General features: G+C 43.0%; 1 protein-coding gene across 2 annotated transcripts in view; it reads right to left on the reverse strand.

Moving 5' to 3' along the window:
* Nell2 (neural EGFL like 2) overlaps positions 1-16,839 on the reverse strand; it is a 307,759-nt gene that overhangs the window by 187,590 nt on the left and 103,330 nt on the right. The gene's annotated exons all lie outside the window — the stretch shown is intronic.

The following is a 16,839-nucleotide window of genomic DNA, read 5'->3' on the forward strand; positions in this document are numbered from 1 at the left end:
ACAATACCCCTTCATGTTAAAAGTATTGGAGAGATCAGGAATTCAGGCCCAAACCTAAATATAATAAAAGAAATTTACTGCAAACCAACAATCAATATCAAATTAAGTGGAGAGATACTTGAAGCAATCCCACTAAAATCAGGAACAAGACGAGGCTGCCCACTCTCCCCATATGTATCTAATATAGCGCTTGAAGTGTTAGCTAGAACAATCAGACAGAAAAAGAAGTCAAGGGAATACAAATTGGCAAAGAAGAAATAAAGGTATCACTATTTGCAGATGATATGATATTATACATAAGGGACTCCAAAACTTCTACCAGAGAACTTCTTCAGCTGATAAACAACTTCAGAGAAGTTGTCTGATATAAAAATTAACTCAAATAAAACAGTAGCCTTCCTTTATACAAATGATAAACACTGGCATCAGTGGGAGAAGAGGCCCTTGGTCCTGTGAAGGTTAGATGCCCCAGTGTAGTGGAATGCAAGGGGGGGAGGCAGGAGTGGGTGGGTGGGTGGGGGAGCACCCTCACAGAAGCAAGGAGTGGATAGGGAGTTTTCAAAGGGGAGACCTGGAAGGGGAAAACATTTGAAATGTAAATAAAGAACATATCCGATAAAATATATGAAAAAATGGGGTATAAAATTAAACTGAAAATACATAACAAAGAAATCTCAAATAGCTGAGAAGCATCCAAAGTAATGTTCAAAGTCCTTAGTGATCAGAGAAATGCAAATCAAAACAACCCTGAGATTCTACCTTACACCAATCAGAATGGCTAAGATCAAAACTCCAGGTGACAACACATGTTGGCGAGGATATGGAGAAAGAGGAACACTCCTCCATTGCTGGTGGGATTGCAAATTGGTACAACCACTCTGGAAATCAATCTGGAGGTTCCTCAGAAAATTGAAAATAGATCTACCTGAAGACCCAGAAATACAACTCTTGGAAGTATACCCAAAATATGCCCTACTACGCCACAGGGACACGTTTCCCACTATGTTCATATAGGCCCTATTTGTGATAGCCAGAAACTGGAAACAACTCAGATGTCCCATGACAGAAGAATGGATACAGAAAATGTGGTTCATTTACCCAATGGAATACTACTCAGCTATTAAGAATGAGGACATCCCAAGTTTTGCAGGCAAATGGGCAGAACTGGAAAATATCACCCTGAGTGAGTTAACTCAGACTTAAAAGGACATTCATGGTATAGCCTCACTAATAAGTGGATATTAGCCACACACACATACAGAGAGAGAGAGAGAGAGAGAGAGAGAGAGAGAGAGAGAGAGAGAGAACAGAATACCCAAGATACATTCCACAGAACTCAAAAAGGTCAACAATCCCACTTGGGAGAGGGAAGAAAGCAATCACATGGGGGTAGGGAGGGAGGGACCTGGGAGGGAAAGCAGATGGGGGGGGAGGGACATGATATGGTATTAGGTGGCCCCTGAGGGCCAGCAGAACGAATGAAAACAAGCAACCTCTGGAGGCAGCAGGTTAGGAGAACCTTCCAGAACGTACCAGAGACCTGGGAGGTGAGAGTCTCTCAGGACTTAAAAGCCCTCAGATGAAAAGCTGACAGTAGGGAGAGGGAACTTACAGAGCCCACCTCCAGCAGAAAGACAGGGCATCAAGTGAGGGATGGGGTTGCTATCCCACAGTCAAAACTCTGACCCATACTTGTTCCTGTCTGAAAGAACTCCAGGGATGAAGAAAAGCCTGAGGAAAAGAAGGTACAGTAACAGACCCAAAGTGGGATCCAGCTCAAGGGGAGGCCCCAGGGCCTGACACTATCACTGAGGCTATGGAGCACTCACAAAAAGAGTCCTAGCATGACTGCCTTCCAGAAGACCCAAAAAGCAGCTCAAAGAGTCAGATGCAGATATTTGCCTCCAACCAATGGACAGAAGCAGCTGACCCCTGTGGTTGAATCAGGGGAACACTAAAGAAGCTGAGGAGGGGAGTGACCCCGAAGGAGGACCAGCAGTCTCAATTAACCTGGACCCGTGAGATCTCTCAGACACTGGATCACGAACCAGGCAGCACACACCAGCTGATATGAGACCCCCAACACATATACAGCAGAGGACTGCCAGGTCTGGGTTCAGTCAGAGAAGATGTATCTAACCCTAAAGAGACTGGAGGCCCCAGGGAATTTAGAGGTCTGGTATGTGTGTGTGTGTGGTGGTGGTGGTGGTGGTGGGGATTCTCAGGGAGACTGGAGAACAGGGAGGAGGTATGGGTTGTAGAACAGAGGGTGGACCAGGAGGGGAATAGAAAACAAGAAAATGAGAAATAATAATTAATTAATTAATTAATTAATAATAATAACTTGCAAGTATAACATGAGTACGCTTTGAATATCTATGCCGGAGATGTGGCTGTAGTTCACAATAGTGTTTACTGCTTAAAATTTGTTGGAATTAGATTATGAAAATGCCAAGGCCCAGCTCACTGCATTTAAGAACTTTATTTTCACTTCTTTGAAAGACTAAATATTATTCATGTGAGGTATCTCACATAAGAAACTCAGGGTTAGAGTTTTTTTGCTTTTTATTTCTATTTTATTTTCAGTCACTTCTAGGTGTATATTGTGTCTAAAAGGTAATTTCATAAAGGGTCATGTGCTGAGCAAGGGCTTAGCTTTGTGGGACCATAATTAAGCTATAATTTGCTTGCTGAATGGGATTGGAAACAGCCAGGCAGCTTTGGTTCACACAGTCCAAGTTCTTTAAAGGTGGACAGTACGAAGGCTCTAAAAAAATATCTACCCATTTGCCAGAAGAACATAGTCAAAAGCTTTACAAATCAGGTGTTCACACGGCCAAGTCAGATGCCAAAGAGGGGATCTTAAAGACAAGCAAAGAGAGGCGAAGAGACCAAACGGGTCAGACCAAGACTTCTCCACTTTCACACACATCGTTTTATGGAAAATGTGCACACAGTCTTCAATAATTCAGAGACTATAAAAGGCAGAATGGTCTCTGGAGACAGAGATCCTAGCACTAAGTTAATATTGCTCATCCACATTGCCCTTGCGTGATGAAATCAGTCCCTTCAACAAAAAGATGAGTCCAGAAGGATTGCCTCATCAGTTCCTGACCACAGACAAGGATTTGAATCGGAGATTGACAGGTAATGACCCTCTTGGAGCTGCCTGTCCCTTCAGTTCAGCCTCTCAACAGGTTTGGCTGAAGGCAAGCTGCAGAAGAAATTTCCCCGGGGAATTCTGTATGGCAGAAAGCGCTGCACAGGTGGGAAGATAAATAATGCATTGTCAGCACCTTCAAGAGTTATTCGTTAGCCACACTCCTCGTTCTTCAGCATTGTTTCCATCTCCTGCCACTGCCTCTCTCCGCTCCAGAAGCTATGCTCACACACAGGAGAGAACGACCTTTGTTGTCGCCATCCTGTCTTTTTTTTTCCCTGATTCTATTTTAAACTATTTTTTACAATGTTTATTACCTCTGGCCTCTCTCAGCCTGATCATAGGTAGCGCGAACCGGAAATCGGGCTCCGAGCTGAGGGGACGTTTTACTCACGTATGTCAGTAAAGAGTCTGTCTCTTGTGAAAGGAACTACTTTATCACCTCAGAAGGGAGAGTGAAAGAGAACTTAGGGGTCTGGGGCAGTACTGCCAAGGTAACAGCACTGTACTTAAATAATGCAAATGAGGAGCCAAAGTCACCATCAGAGCAGGAAGCCGAAGGTGAATTGGCAACACTGAAGCCATGGGAGAGGAGGTGACAGGGACATCCGCAGAAGAACTAAGTGGGATATCATGGTGCCTACCCAAGCCCTCTGCAATGGGCTGTCCAAAGAAAGCCCACTCCTCATGAGACGCTTATGTCATTCCTCATAAAAGGAAGATAGCCAGTGGGAGAGCTTTCCTCTTACCAGTCTCAAACCTAACCGATGGCTCACACCATACTGCTAAAGATCAAGCGAGAAGAAACTTTTATTTATTTAAATAAATTTATCTAAATCCTCCACAGCAGGGGATATTCGTGGAAGCCCACAATTATCTGGCAGAACTGATAAGTAGGAAGGCGAATTTGTTTTTTTGTTTTTTTTAAATGACATGTTAGGATGAGAGGTTGTAAGACTTTCACGGGAAAGGAGCTATTTTACAAGTCCTGATGCATCAAGACTGGAGGTTCACAAATAGGAAATGAGATTTGTCATGGATATCATGAGCATGTGCACTTTCACAAAATGGACTGTTTAATGCAGGACAAAAGGAACAGTAAGGAGAATCAGATGATTCTATGAGAGAGAATGGGTTGCCAGGCCTAACAGCAGCAGCAGCAGCAGCACCATGAACTACTAACAGATGACAGAGACATCAGAAACCTTCACTACTAGAAAAGTAACAAGATTAAGATGACCACGTGTATATATAATATATATATATGAGTGTATATATACATATATATAAATGAGTATACACACACACACACAATACACACACACACACACACACACACACACACATTTCTCAGATCTTTCCTTCCTGGGACAGCAGAGTTGACTGAAGGACTCGCCATGCCTTCTTCAACTGTCTGCGTAACCAGGCTGGAGCATCCCACGTGATCTAGGAGAGGAAGCTTGAGAGGAAGTATGAAAGCATTTTAAATGTAAAGATACAGGGAGCAGATTAGAAATGCAGGTGTCAAGTCACTAATTGGAACCATAGATTTCCAAAAGACATCCGGTATCACAGAATAAGTATAGACATCACAATGGGAACCAACATTTGGACGACTGTTGGAGTTTTCCCTGAGATTCTACTGACGGAGGTGAAAAATGAGGGTCAGTATTTGCCAACAGCCTTCTAGTCAGAAAGCCAGACAGCAGAACAAAGCTCCCAAATGAGCCTCACGGAGAAGATTAAATTACAACCGAATTTCATAAAGAATTCATTGAATGCTTAAGCAGGCTTCTGGGTGGGTCAGACAGGGCCAGTCAGAAAATTGGGGTCATAAAGGGATAGGATTGGGGTAATAGAAGCTAAAATATAATTACAGAGTCAATGAGAGAGAGAGAGAGACAGAAGAAATGGTTAACATTAAGAGACATTGTTTGGGGGTTTGAACAAATCATTTCTCTGTTAAAGGCATCTGTAGACCAATTTAGATTTCTTCCACTCAATTATATTTTATCTTCATATTTTAGATTCCAATCCTAGTGGCCTCAGGGGAGAGGCTCAGGTGTCGGATGCCTCTGAGCCTCCGGCATAAATACACTTTGTCCATACTCTATTGGAAGTAGGAGGCGTACTTCATCTCCTTCCTTAAAGTAGTCACTAAAACCAGCTCTTTGTCTTAACAAACTGGGGACAGATTTCATGTCAACTTCATTTAAGAACCACATCCACAAAACCCAAAAGCAGAGCTGATAATGAGATTAAATTATCTACATGTGCAGGAGGCCAAGGGTTCACGTCAAGCTTGCGCCTGCGTTGATAATTATAACACCATATGTATGTGTATCAATGTATCATTAATCTACCTTTTAAGTAAATATTCCTTAATTTTTGGAAATCTGAAATAAAAAGTTCACCAAAACTCAAAGTATTCTTTTAAATTTTCATAGTTATTAAAACATTTTTCTGAGCTTTGATAATCTATTTATAAAGACATTTTATTTTATTATTACTGTTTATTTATTTATTTATATTACTATTTCCTTTTACAGATTTAACAAGATCTTGTAAATGATGGCATCCAGTGTCGGGGAAGGAGAATGCTTGCCCAGCTGGCACAACTAGATACAATTCTGTGTTCTGTAATAATAAGTCTTTGGCCCAGTGAGTACCTTTCCAAATGATCTATAAGGAAACCTGCTTTTAATAGTCTGTAATGCTATCTCTCTTGCCAACTTGATAATATCTGGGATCAACTGAAGGCCAGGCTACTGGGTACCATGTCAGTGAGGGATCTTTTGACTGGGTCATTTGAAGTGGAAAGATGCAGCCTACATGCAGGTGGCCTCAAGGAAGCTGTTTGATGACTTGCCAGCAGTTCATCCACCACATTGTTACTTCTGCTATATTCTTTTTTTTTTTTTCAAGTCAGGGTTTCTCTGTGTAGCCCTGACTGTCCTAGAACTCACTCTGTAGACCAGGCTGGCCTGGAACTCAGAAATCTGCCTGCCTCTGCCTCCCATGTGCTGGGATCAAAGGCATACACCACCACTGCCCTGCTGCTACATTCTTTAACACCTATGAGGTCCCAGCTTTGGGCTTCTAACAGACTGGATTGAAGACCAGCAGCCCTCCAAGAGTCCTCCACACCTTCAACACCAGACTGGAACTATGGAGACATCCGTCTGGCCTCATAGACTCAGAGAAACTACCAAGTTCTGAGCCCCTCTGGTGTGAGACAGCCATTGCTGGACTGCCCAGACTGGATCCTGAAAGCCCCTCTAATAAATCTCCTTTTAACACTTTGTGCTCTGTAAGTTCTGTTCCTCTAGAGGACCCTAGACATATACAAAGATGAAACCCCAGAGATACCCATCCATTACCTAGGTGGACATATTAGAAGCATCTCTCTCCTCTACAGAGAGCCAGGTCTCAGAACAGCCCATGCCTTTCCCTCTGTTTCCTTTTCTATGGCCTCCGAACAAATGGGTTTGTTTCCTTTGTTTTAACCTAGAGGAATGCACAAATTTTCCATGGATAAAACTCTCCACGTAGATGCCTTTGTTAAACAGGTTAAATCATTGTCTGATGAAGATCCCCAAGTCACTTTGACTAGTCTGATTACATCTATGTATGTATGTATGTATGTATGTATGTATGTATGTATGATGGATATAGGCTGACAGCTCTCTTTTATGAGCAAACTAAATGGCTGTCTGTAAGAGGAGAACCTGTGAGTAGCCATTTAAAATAACGACTGAGCCACACAAAAATGCTCCAGCGAAATCAGTAGCTTTCCTTTACACAAATCACAACCTATGGAGACACACAGTAATAAACAAACAAACAAACAATTCTCTTCTCTTAAGCAACAACAACAGAATAGTATATAATTGTGCATAAAATAATAAAACCTGTGATCATTATATTAGGGTTTAATACTGGCGACACTAAAGCCAGCAATTTCAAATGAGGCAACACTCGTTTTTCTTTCTTTATAACCCAGCCTGGTGAACCCTGTTGACTTTTCATTTTTAATGACAACCTTTCTAACTGACTTGACTTTCTTTACATCCTTAGTCACAGCCAACCAGTGTGTGTCACCCTCACTGCCCAGCCAGCCCATCCTCTGCAATTCCAGTTATGTTGTCCCCGTGGCTTCCACCTCTTGGCATTGTGACTGTCATTGATTCCATATTTCACACAAGAGGACCATTCCCTATAGAGCTCCAAGACAGTAGCTATACATTCAAGTCCTATGAAGGACCCCTATGTACAACACACAGCACACATTTGGTACATCGGTGTGCCCATCTCAACTGCTCTCCACCCCAGAATGAATGAGGAATCTCAACTCTCCTTGCCTTCTTATCTATACAATTTAAATCTCTATAAGTCTCTACGTTTGACTGATTTTTTTCCAAACACAAACAAAACTCCAATCAAAGATAAGTCAACCTGGATTACCATCTACATTTAGCACATCAAAACGTTAGCAGAAAAACATATAATCAGACTGATCAATAACACAGCTTCTCACTAGCAATTTTACAGGAGCCGTTGAGATTCTAACTACAAAGTTGCTTTTAATTCATCTCTGCTCACCTCTGACTGTGCCTTCTCTCTGCTGGAATTCCTCAGACTTTACAGAAAACACAAGCTGGCAGATACATTGAAACACTTGAGCATCCACCTATGCATTTAGCTCCACCTGTGCCTACCCATTGTTCTCTTCATGCTATTGATGAGGACATGCTTCTCCTGGCTAAGGTCAAACTCTCAATTATGCTAGGAACCCCATGTTCTGTGCTCAGCTTACACCTTCAGCTAGCCCCCCCACCTTACTCTCAGCCTCACCCTCACACTAGATGTGTGTGAATATTTATATACTACCAATTTCTATTCTTTACATCAGAAATCCCCACTTCCAGGAAAGATGACATACTAACACCTATCTCTGAGAATTAGCATACGAAAGAATACAGTTTATCCCAAAGAAAGAAACAAATGAGAAACTCAGGAATCTACAAGAGAAATGACAAATTGAGAAGAAAAAAAAAAAAGCAGAAACAAAAATACTAGAGTAAGCTAAATCCTACATCCACACTACCCTGAACATATTCCATCTGTGCACATAACCTGCAGCATCTATGTAGCACCCTGGAGAAGGAAGAAAACAGAAGTGGCTTCTAAAAGGTCAGTCAGATGAACGTCAGGCTATGTTGCCTTCAGGACATACCCACAGCCCCCACAGCCTCAACGGTGAGTTTTGGTAGAATGGTGATTCCTACAGCAGAAATGTCATTCATCTGTCCTGCGTGATTCTAGGTCAGTGGTATGTACCACTGGAGAGAGATTTTATTGTTTATTGTTAGATTTTATGCTATGGGCCTCAGATCATGTCCAAGAGCCCCAATTTGGTTTATCAGGAACACATAGAAAGGCAAGTGTGGCAAGAACTGGGGTGACCAGCCTCCAACAGACTGAAGAATGCAGGTAGTAACAGGTAAGCTCAGGCTGAGAAGAATATAAAGAAAGAGCCTTGCCCATATTGGACCATAGCTATTTCATTATCTGAGAATGATCTTGGAGTTTGACAGCTCTGGTCCTGAGGTTGGTAGCTACATCAAATTCTGGAACCAGTACTCTGGCGTTTACTGCTACTGAGCCTGAGAACTCCAAAGTTCCAAGTGGGTCTGTAATACTCACAGCATCATCTCTTTGGCAGAGTGATTAATTCAGAAGCCTTGAGAGTAGGAAGGAATGCCCCATGCCTGTTCAAGTCACAGTGTTGTGACTGTTTGTCATGCTCAAACCACAGTGGCTAAAACAGCCAAGCCAAGAGATGAAGCCTGCTCAGACTAGAGCATGTCTGCCAACCAGTGAAGTTCAAAGTTCTGTAGCTGCAGAGACCCCAGATACACAGAGAAGGAAAGCATCCCTGCCAAGACAGCACTGGGGACTCAGACACCTGAACGGGACAGATTCAGAAATGGCATACACCTAAGGAGACACAGCTCAACCCTTCATCCATGCAAATAACTAGCAGCCACCAGCTAACGACGACTGGGGAAGACACAGGCAACACCTCCCGTCTTTCCTTCTTCTTAATGGCATTTGTCTTCCAAAGCTAGCAAGATTTTCACAGAATTGTATATTTTTTTTAAACTTTGTGTTTGTACTTGTTATTCCTCCGAGTATATTCTCCTAATTTTTGTTAAAGTGTTTTTCACATGTGGGATAATTTTGAACAGTATATTTCCCCTCTTCCCTCTTCCTAGGTTTTTTTTTTTCCTTCCCTTCCTCACACCTCACCCCATAGTTCTCTAACTCCACTTTTGTCCCCTCCTCTCTTTAATATGACTGTATTTTGACTTTAACTTACTCACTTTTTGAACCCTACACTCTGCTTTTTAAAACCATTTAAATCATTTTTGAGATTATAATTATACCAACTGTCCCTTCCTTTTCTTCCCTCCAAAACTTCCCATATACTCTTTCTTACTTTCTCAAATCTCTTACCATTTTTACATCAATTGTTGTTGTTGTTGTGTGTGTGTGTGTGTGTGTTCTTAAATACATCAATGCATTCTGCTCAGTTTATATAATGTTACATGTATGTATGATTTAAGGGCTGAACATCTCATATTGGATAAAAATTGGTAGTGTTCTTCTCTGAGGAAGACTACCCTGCTCTTGGGGTTCATTCCTGTAGTGGTTTGATCAGAAATGGCCACCATGTACTAGAATACATGATCCCCAATAGGTGGAGCTGTGTGGGAAGGACTAGGAGGCGTGGCCTTATTGGAGGGCATGTGCCACTGGGAGAGTGCATTGTTGTCTCAAATGTAGGCTCTCAGTTACTTCTCCAGTACCATCCTTGCCAGTCTCCTGCCATGCTCCCTGCCATGATTATGGACTCACTCTCTGAAACTCTAAGCAAGCTCCCAGTCAAATGTGTTCTTTTATAAACTTTTTTTTGATCACAGTGTTTTGTCATAGCAGTTAAAAGGTAACTAAGACTTCCTCATCCAGAAAAGTTCTCTCTGCAACAGATGAAGACCCTTACAGAAAAACACAACTGTTCAGAAAGTGAAGGTCTGAAGCCCAACCCAGATGATGCATCTACAACACAACTCCTGCACCTCAGGCTCAGGGCTCATGGTAGAAGGAGGGGCAAAAAACTTATTCGAACCAGAGGAACTAGAAGTTTGCTGTGAGCTTGTTCCTCCTAAGGGTATCAGAGCAGCTACAAAGTGCACAGGGATGACATCAATAGAAATTCTACCATGGAAAATGAAATGCTCTGAGGGCCTCAGTCCTGAAGAGAAATACAGGCAACTGAGGAATTCATCTTAACTTTTCTATTCTCTTTATTGCACTTATTCAATTTGGTCTTTTCACTATTTAGAATTTTTTTTCCATTTTTCTAATTTCATTTGTTTTCATCATGTGCTGGATAGTTTTATGTCCACTTGACACAGACTAGAGTCATCTGGTGAAGGGGACTACAATTGAGAAAATGCCTCCATAAAATTGCTATAGTCAGGTATGTAGGGTATTTTCTCAATTAGAGATCAGTAGGGGAGGGCCCAACCCATTGTGGGTGGTGCTATCCCTGGGCTGGTGGTTCTGGGTTCTATAAGAAAGCCTGAGCAAGCCACGGGGAGCAAATCAGTAAGCAGTACCCCTCTATGGCCTCTGAATCAGTTCCTGTATCCAGGTAGAAACCTATCAGAGTTCTTGTCCTCACTTCCTTTAGTGATGAAAGCAATGTAACACTATGAGCTAAATAAATCCTTTTCTCCCCAACTCAGTTTTGGTCATGGGGTTTCATCTCAGTGGTAGTGACCCTGACTAAGACACATCTCTCTCACACTCTTCCCCATGTTCTTTCTCCTTTCATTTATTAACCTTGATCCTTAGCCTTTCTGTCTCCTTCTTTTCTCTCGATCATTCACTGTTTCCACACTTACTCTAAATAGCACTTGGCGTCATAGCATATCACAGAGCACTCTACTGTTATAGTTTTCATATTCATTCGTGGCTGTGATTGGTTTTAAGTGTATGCATACATCTCACCTGGTGTATGTTGTTTCTGCCTCAACAGCTGGCTTTTCCTCTCTTGTGTGTTACTGTCAATTCAGCATTCAAAGGTGGCCTTCTCAGTAAGATGTCCCTGTCAGTTCCAGAATGGATATTCAAACCAACAGATGTACAAATTGCAACATGGAGACAGAAAAAGCAAATATCTGTGGCTGTCCCAGAATATCCCCGTTCCCCAATTAATGAGCTCAAAGATACTGAAGCAGGAAAATGTGAATCTATGTGGACTGTTCCAAGCGATCCCGATTCCCCAGCTAATGAGCTCAAGGCTATGGAAACAGGGAAGATGTCAAAGGGTCCCTATTCTCCAGCTAATGAGCTCAAAGACAATGAAATGTGAGAAGTGTCCAAAGATCCTAATTCTCCAGCTAATGAGCTCAAAGCTATGCAAACAGGGGAAATGTCAGGTGAAGACTTGAAAAGCTTTCTGGTAAAATGATGAACAAGATGAAAAGCAGAGACAAACAGACAAGTTCAATGAAGACACAAGAGAGGAAAGAGAACACCATAGAGGAAATGGTCTGGAAAATGGACGAGGAAATCAGAGCTGTGGAATAAACGTCAATAAGGCAGAAGATAAATTCAGCAGGGAAATTGAGATTCTGGAAAAGAATGGAAATGCCGGTAGCTAAAACTTCAGCAGAAACAACAGCAATAAAACAGCAGAAAGAAGCCCCAAAAGATCTGACCAAATGGAAGAATGAGTAGTGGAAGGCAAGATACAGGAAAAACTTCATTTGAATACCAGGAAGAGGACCGTGCATGACCCATGATTAGGAAGCCAAACTTATAAACCATGGGATCGGAGGAGAGATGAACACTAGGGGACAGAGAGTGTTTTGAATGAAAGACACTGAGCAGAGAAGTCCCCAAATCTATGAAACAAATAGATGTTCCAACACATGTAGCATTAAGAATTCCAAAGACTTGACCAGATAGAGGACACTCTTCAACACTAAAATCTGGAAGAAAAAATGCAGACTTACTATGAAGGCAGACAAATCAGAACAACATGACTGTGCCCTTCCCCCCAGCCTTGAGTGGGCTAAATCAGACCTTGTATCTACCATAGTCAGCTAGTACCACAAACCCCGAACTCCAACAGGCAGAGACAGGGAAAAAACAAAAAACGACACAAATGCCAAGGAAGGTTTCTCAAACTTCTTTCCCCAAACAGCTTTTTCCAACAGCATTCTCAAACAGCTTTTTCCCACAGCATTCTCAAAAACAGCTTCTCCCTCCTCCCACCAGGGTACATTCTGTTTTTGTTTTTCATCAGTCCTCTGACCTAATCCCGCCCCCCTCTCCTGGATCCAATCAGAGTTCAGCTAGAGCACGTGGTAATAAGCCAGTGACTCATCAGGCGGTCAGGGTCAGCACAAGATCTTCCAAGTGCGCAGGCTCAGGTTCTTGGTAAAAAGGGATCACAGGGCTTGGCACACCGCTTCCCACAGGCTAGCCCACCTAGGGTGGAGTCTTCCAATCTAGGTAAAGTCTATTGTCTGCTACATCTGCATCTTCCTGCACCATCTGCTTAACAGCCTAAGCTTGTTTTCCTGAAGAAATCCTGACAAAGCAACAGGTCCTGGCAAAGTGGGGGATGGGCCCCCCCCTTTAAATTCAGACCCTAGAATTAAAGATTGAGCCTTGATCAGAAAACTTTGTCTTGGCTCCTTATCTCTCTCACCTGTCTTCCCATCCATCCCCACATTTCCTTTCAGGAATCCAAGAACCCGTGGCCACTGGTGGCTGCACATGAGATCTCTCATTGACACCATCAAAGCCAGGGGAAGCATGGGATGATACAGTTAGACCTTGAAAGAGAATAACTGTCATCCAAAAATGCCATTGCCAGGAAAGTGCCCTGTTAAAATTAAGAAATGGAATTTCCAGATGAACACAAACCAAGCCAGCACTGCATAACATATTTAAAGGAACATTATACACAGTAAACAAAGAAAGATTCTCAATATTAAGAGCACAGTAAAGAATCAACCTGAGGGTGGGACAGTTGTCCACGTCCACACATAGAATTCTAGAGTTTAAGCATACATCCACTGATGTCTGTTGTCATTACTATCACGTGCCCCTGGTCATCACTGGGGGACATGGAAGCTTCTGCTCCAAGGAGCTTGTCTCAGGAAAGCAGTTCCTGGAGTCTAAACTTCAGCAACACCTCACCTCCTCTTACCGCTGGTGTCCCCTCACTGTAACAGTAGAGGACAAGGAAGGACTGCTCCTAGCAAGATCCTTCTGCTTTCCAAGGAGAACACTCCAGACAGTTCCACACAGAAGGAGTTAGGGATGAGTAACCAAGTCAGGCCACATCTATGCCCTGGTAGTTACAATGTCACTCCCCCCACCCCACCATGGCCATGCTAAAACTCTAAGCTTGTCATGTAGATGTGAGAATAGAGAAAATACAATTTAATGACAGTCAGCAAGACACCTGCAATGTTGATGGTGGCAATATCAGGTAAGGTTCACTATCAGACAAAGATGTTAGTCAACAAGGCGTGTCAGAGATGAGCAAGGTAGGGGCTGTAACCACCCCTACCGGGGGGGGGGGGGGGGGGCATGTAATCACCTCATACCTCATGATCAACTCTCTCATTGGGACAAGGGAACGTGTGTGAAATGTGTTGATACTTCCTTGACTCGGCCCATAATAGCATAGAAAATCAATAAATCTCATAAAATTACCTCAAACTTTTTTCCCTGTAAATCCTATTGAAAGACCCCAGGAAACCGGATCAGTGGTTCACATCTCCTTGGAAGGCCTCCCGCTCTCAGAAGTTTTCTCTCCCTGAATTGCTCTTAATAAAGCCTGGTTCTGATGTGCCGGCACCCAATTCACGTGACCTTAATCTTCACTTTGGTGAGACAAGAAATTCAAGAGCCACCATCTCTGGTTGACTTCATGTGTTCTTTGAGGCATCAATATGTTGGGTCCTCCCTCTGAACATTGTGTTGTGCCTTTTACAGGCACGCTGAGGGTCGCGCAGCCGGAGCACAGCAGACCAGCAGGAACACAGCGTCCTCGGACCGCCCACTGTCAACGCCCACTCGTCACCCGGACCAACCACCAATGTCACGCCTACTCGATTGGACCCGCCTTCTGGACACAGCTCCGCAAAGGATAGGACTGCGCGCCATTCCGCCATTGAGACATGGATCATTGCGCCATGCAGCTCTGACAGAGACACTCAGCAGAGACAATTGATAATGGGACTTAGGACACGTGGGAGAGGGTTGGGTTCTCCTGTGTGTAATCAATAAATATTAATAACCTTTCTTGCAGGTCATCTCTTATTTTAGGGAGATTAGCTCTGAAGTGTGAACCCACCCCAAGGTGTGTTCTCTGCGCACGCAGGCAGGCGCTGGTCAGCGTGCAGGCAGGAACACTACATCAATACACTAAGTCCCTTGGTCATATCCATCCTGGCCAAGAATACTCCACTGTTCTCAAAATCCACATCACTACTGCACATCTAGAAACGTCTATATCCATACACATCCACAAGGGAGGAGATGGCTGTGCAGGTAGGAGAACTGGCTGCTCTTCCAAAGGACCCGAGTTCGGTTCCCAGGACCAACATGGTGTCTCACAAACATCTGCCATCTGTCTCTGGTCTCCATGGGAACAGACATATGGTACACAGACATACATGCTGGCAGAACAATATGCACATAAAATAAAAATACGCAAAAATCATTTTTAAATTATGCATTGAACTCCTAGTCCTGGCCACTCTCTCAAAGACAGACCATCACCAACCTTCCCTACATCCTGGAATGGCTAATTCTGTCTACTTCCTTGATGGAGAACCTTAGAAGGATCTTTCACAGTTTTTGCTTGTGGTTGTGTCAAATAATTAGAAAATCCTACAAGCAATATCTCTAAAATATATCCAGAGCCTACCACTTCCTCGCACTTCTATGCCATGAGGCTGTTCTCAGCGCCTTCCCCGCCCCTTCCCAAGTAACAGCAAACCTCAGACCCTCAGAAGCTGGGCTGCTCTGTCCAGTGGCATGTTTCCCTTAGACCCTGGACCCCTGGCACCCTGGCCTCAGGTGAAGCCATGCTTTTCTTAACGTCTGGGCTTTCAGTTTTGTTGGCCGGAAAATTGTTTCCCTCCCCCTTTCATTAGTTAAGTGCCATTTCCCCATCTGATCTCACCACTTTCTTGGGAATGCTTTTAACCTCTTTACAGTGGAATTGCATCTCCTCTGGGTGCTTTAATAGGACCATGACCCTGCGGTACAAGCATCTCTCCTTTACTCCTTCAGCCTCCAATGCTTATCAGGTCTGTGCGAGCCAAGAGAAATCTGACCTCGCTCACCACTGTAGTCCCAATACCTACAAAAGCCAAATTCCTAGAAAGTACCTAATTCCAAATATTTGTAAAGAGTGTGCAAGTTTTATATGCTACTACATGATAAGAGTCTTGCTGTTGCTATTTTCATCTCATATTGCTATTTTGGGGATGATTCTAAATTTGGAAGCTCCAAAAGTAAGAACTTACCCAAGACAATTAATGTAATTATTACATCCTACTCATGTCCTGTGCATTGCCTTCCTCGTGCCATCTCCCTCAGCCTTTAGAAACCGTGGTCTGAAGGCGGCAATGACTAAATAAATCGGTGAGCAAGCACAATGTCCATCCTGTTCTGTGCGATTCCACAGCCTCTCCCCTTCCCAGCTAACAAATCAAAGTGACCTTTGTTGAGATCCGGGGCCTGAGAAAGGCTGAAGGTGGATTGTGGGCACAGACATAAATGGAAAATTCATAAGGCTGCCTTGGCTGTGAAATGCTCTAATTTTTTATCAGGAAGGTTAACTCTTTCATCGGCTCAAACACATGTGTACCCATGAGGTCGTGTGAAAAGGGTGTTATCCTTTGCGTTTCTCTTCTTTCAGGCATAGTAATTAGCCTCCAAGTGGAACAATGGCAATTCAGACCCCAAAAAGGCTCATGGCTTCTGCTTTCTCACAAATGATTATACAATAAACTATGAAAGCCAGAAGCCAGCTCAATAGGCTTGAATGGACTAGGAGAAAAGAAAAACTAACCATGGCCGTCTGTCGCACTGGGAACAATATATTTGTATGTGTTACCTAACCTCTCCAAGAGCAACATCTTTGAAATCATCATTAAAACATAAGTAGCAAGGATTACAATTTTAAAAGTATGGATTAGTCAGAGAATTGTCAGAGAGAAGAGGAATTTAAACTTACCCTTAAGTTTTCTTGGGCTTCATGCTTTAATTATTTTCACTCTTATAAAACATACAATAAGGAAGACAGACGCCAGTGTCTGTGGGCACTGTTACAATGTGGATGAGAACGGTTTCATTCAACCATGAGCCCATACACTTCATCTCAACAGGCTCACTCAGTGTAAACTATTATTATATTCTGCACAAAGGCAGCAACGCACAAAGGATCTGAGGAATAGGAGATATGTAGGCTGTTCCACAAGAGTTTAGGAAGAAATCCTCTCTAATAAAAATGTGAAGAAAGGAAGAAAGGAAGAAAGGAAGAAAGGAAGAAAGGAAGAAGGAAGGGAGGGAGG

This window comes from Mus pahari, chromosome 17, assembly GCF_900095145.1.
Source record: "Mus pahari chromosome 17, PAHARI_EIJ_v1.1, whole genome shotgun sequence".
In the NCBI taxonomy this organism is placed as follows: domain Eukaryota; kingdom Metazoa; phylum Chordata; class Mammalia; order Rodentia; family Muridae; genus Mus; species Mus pahari.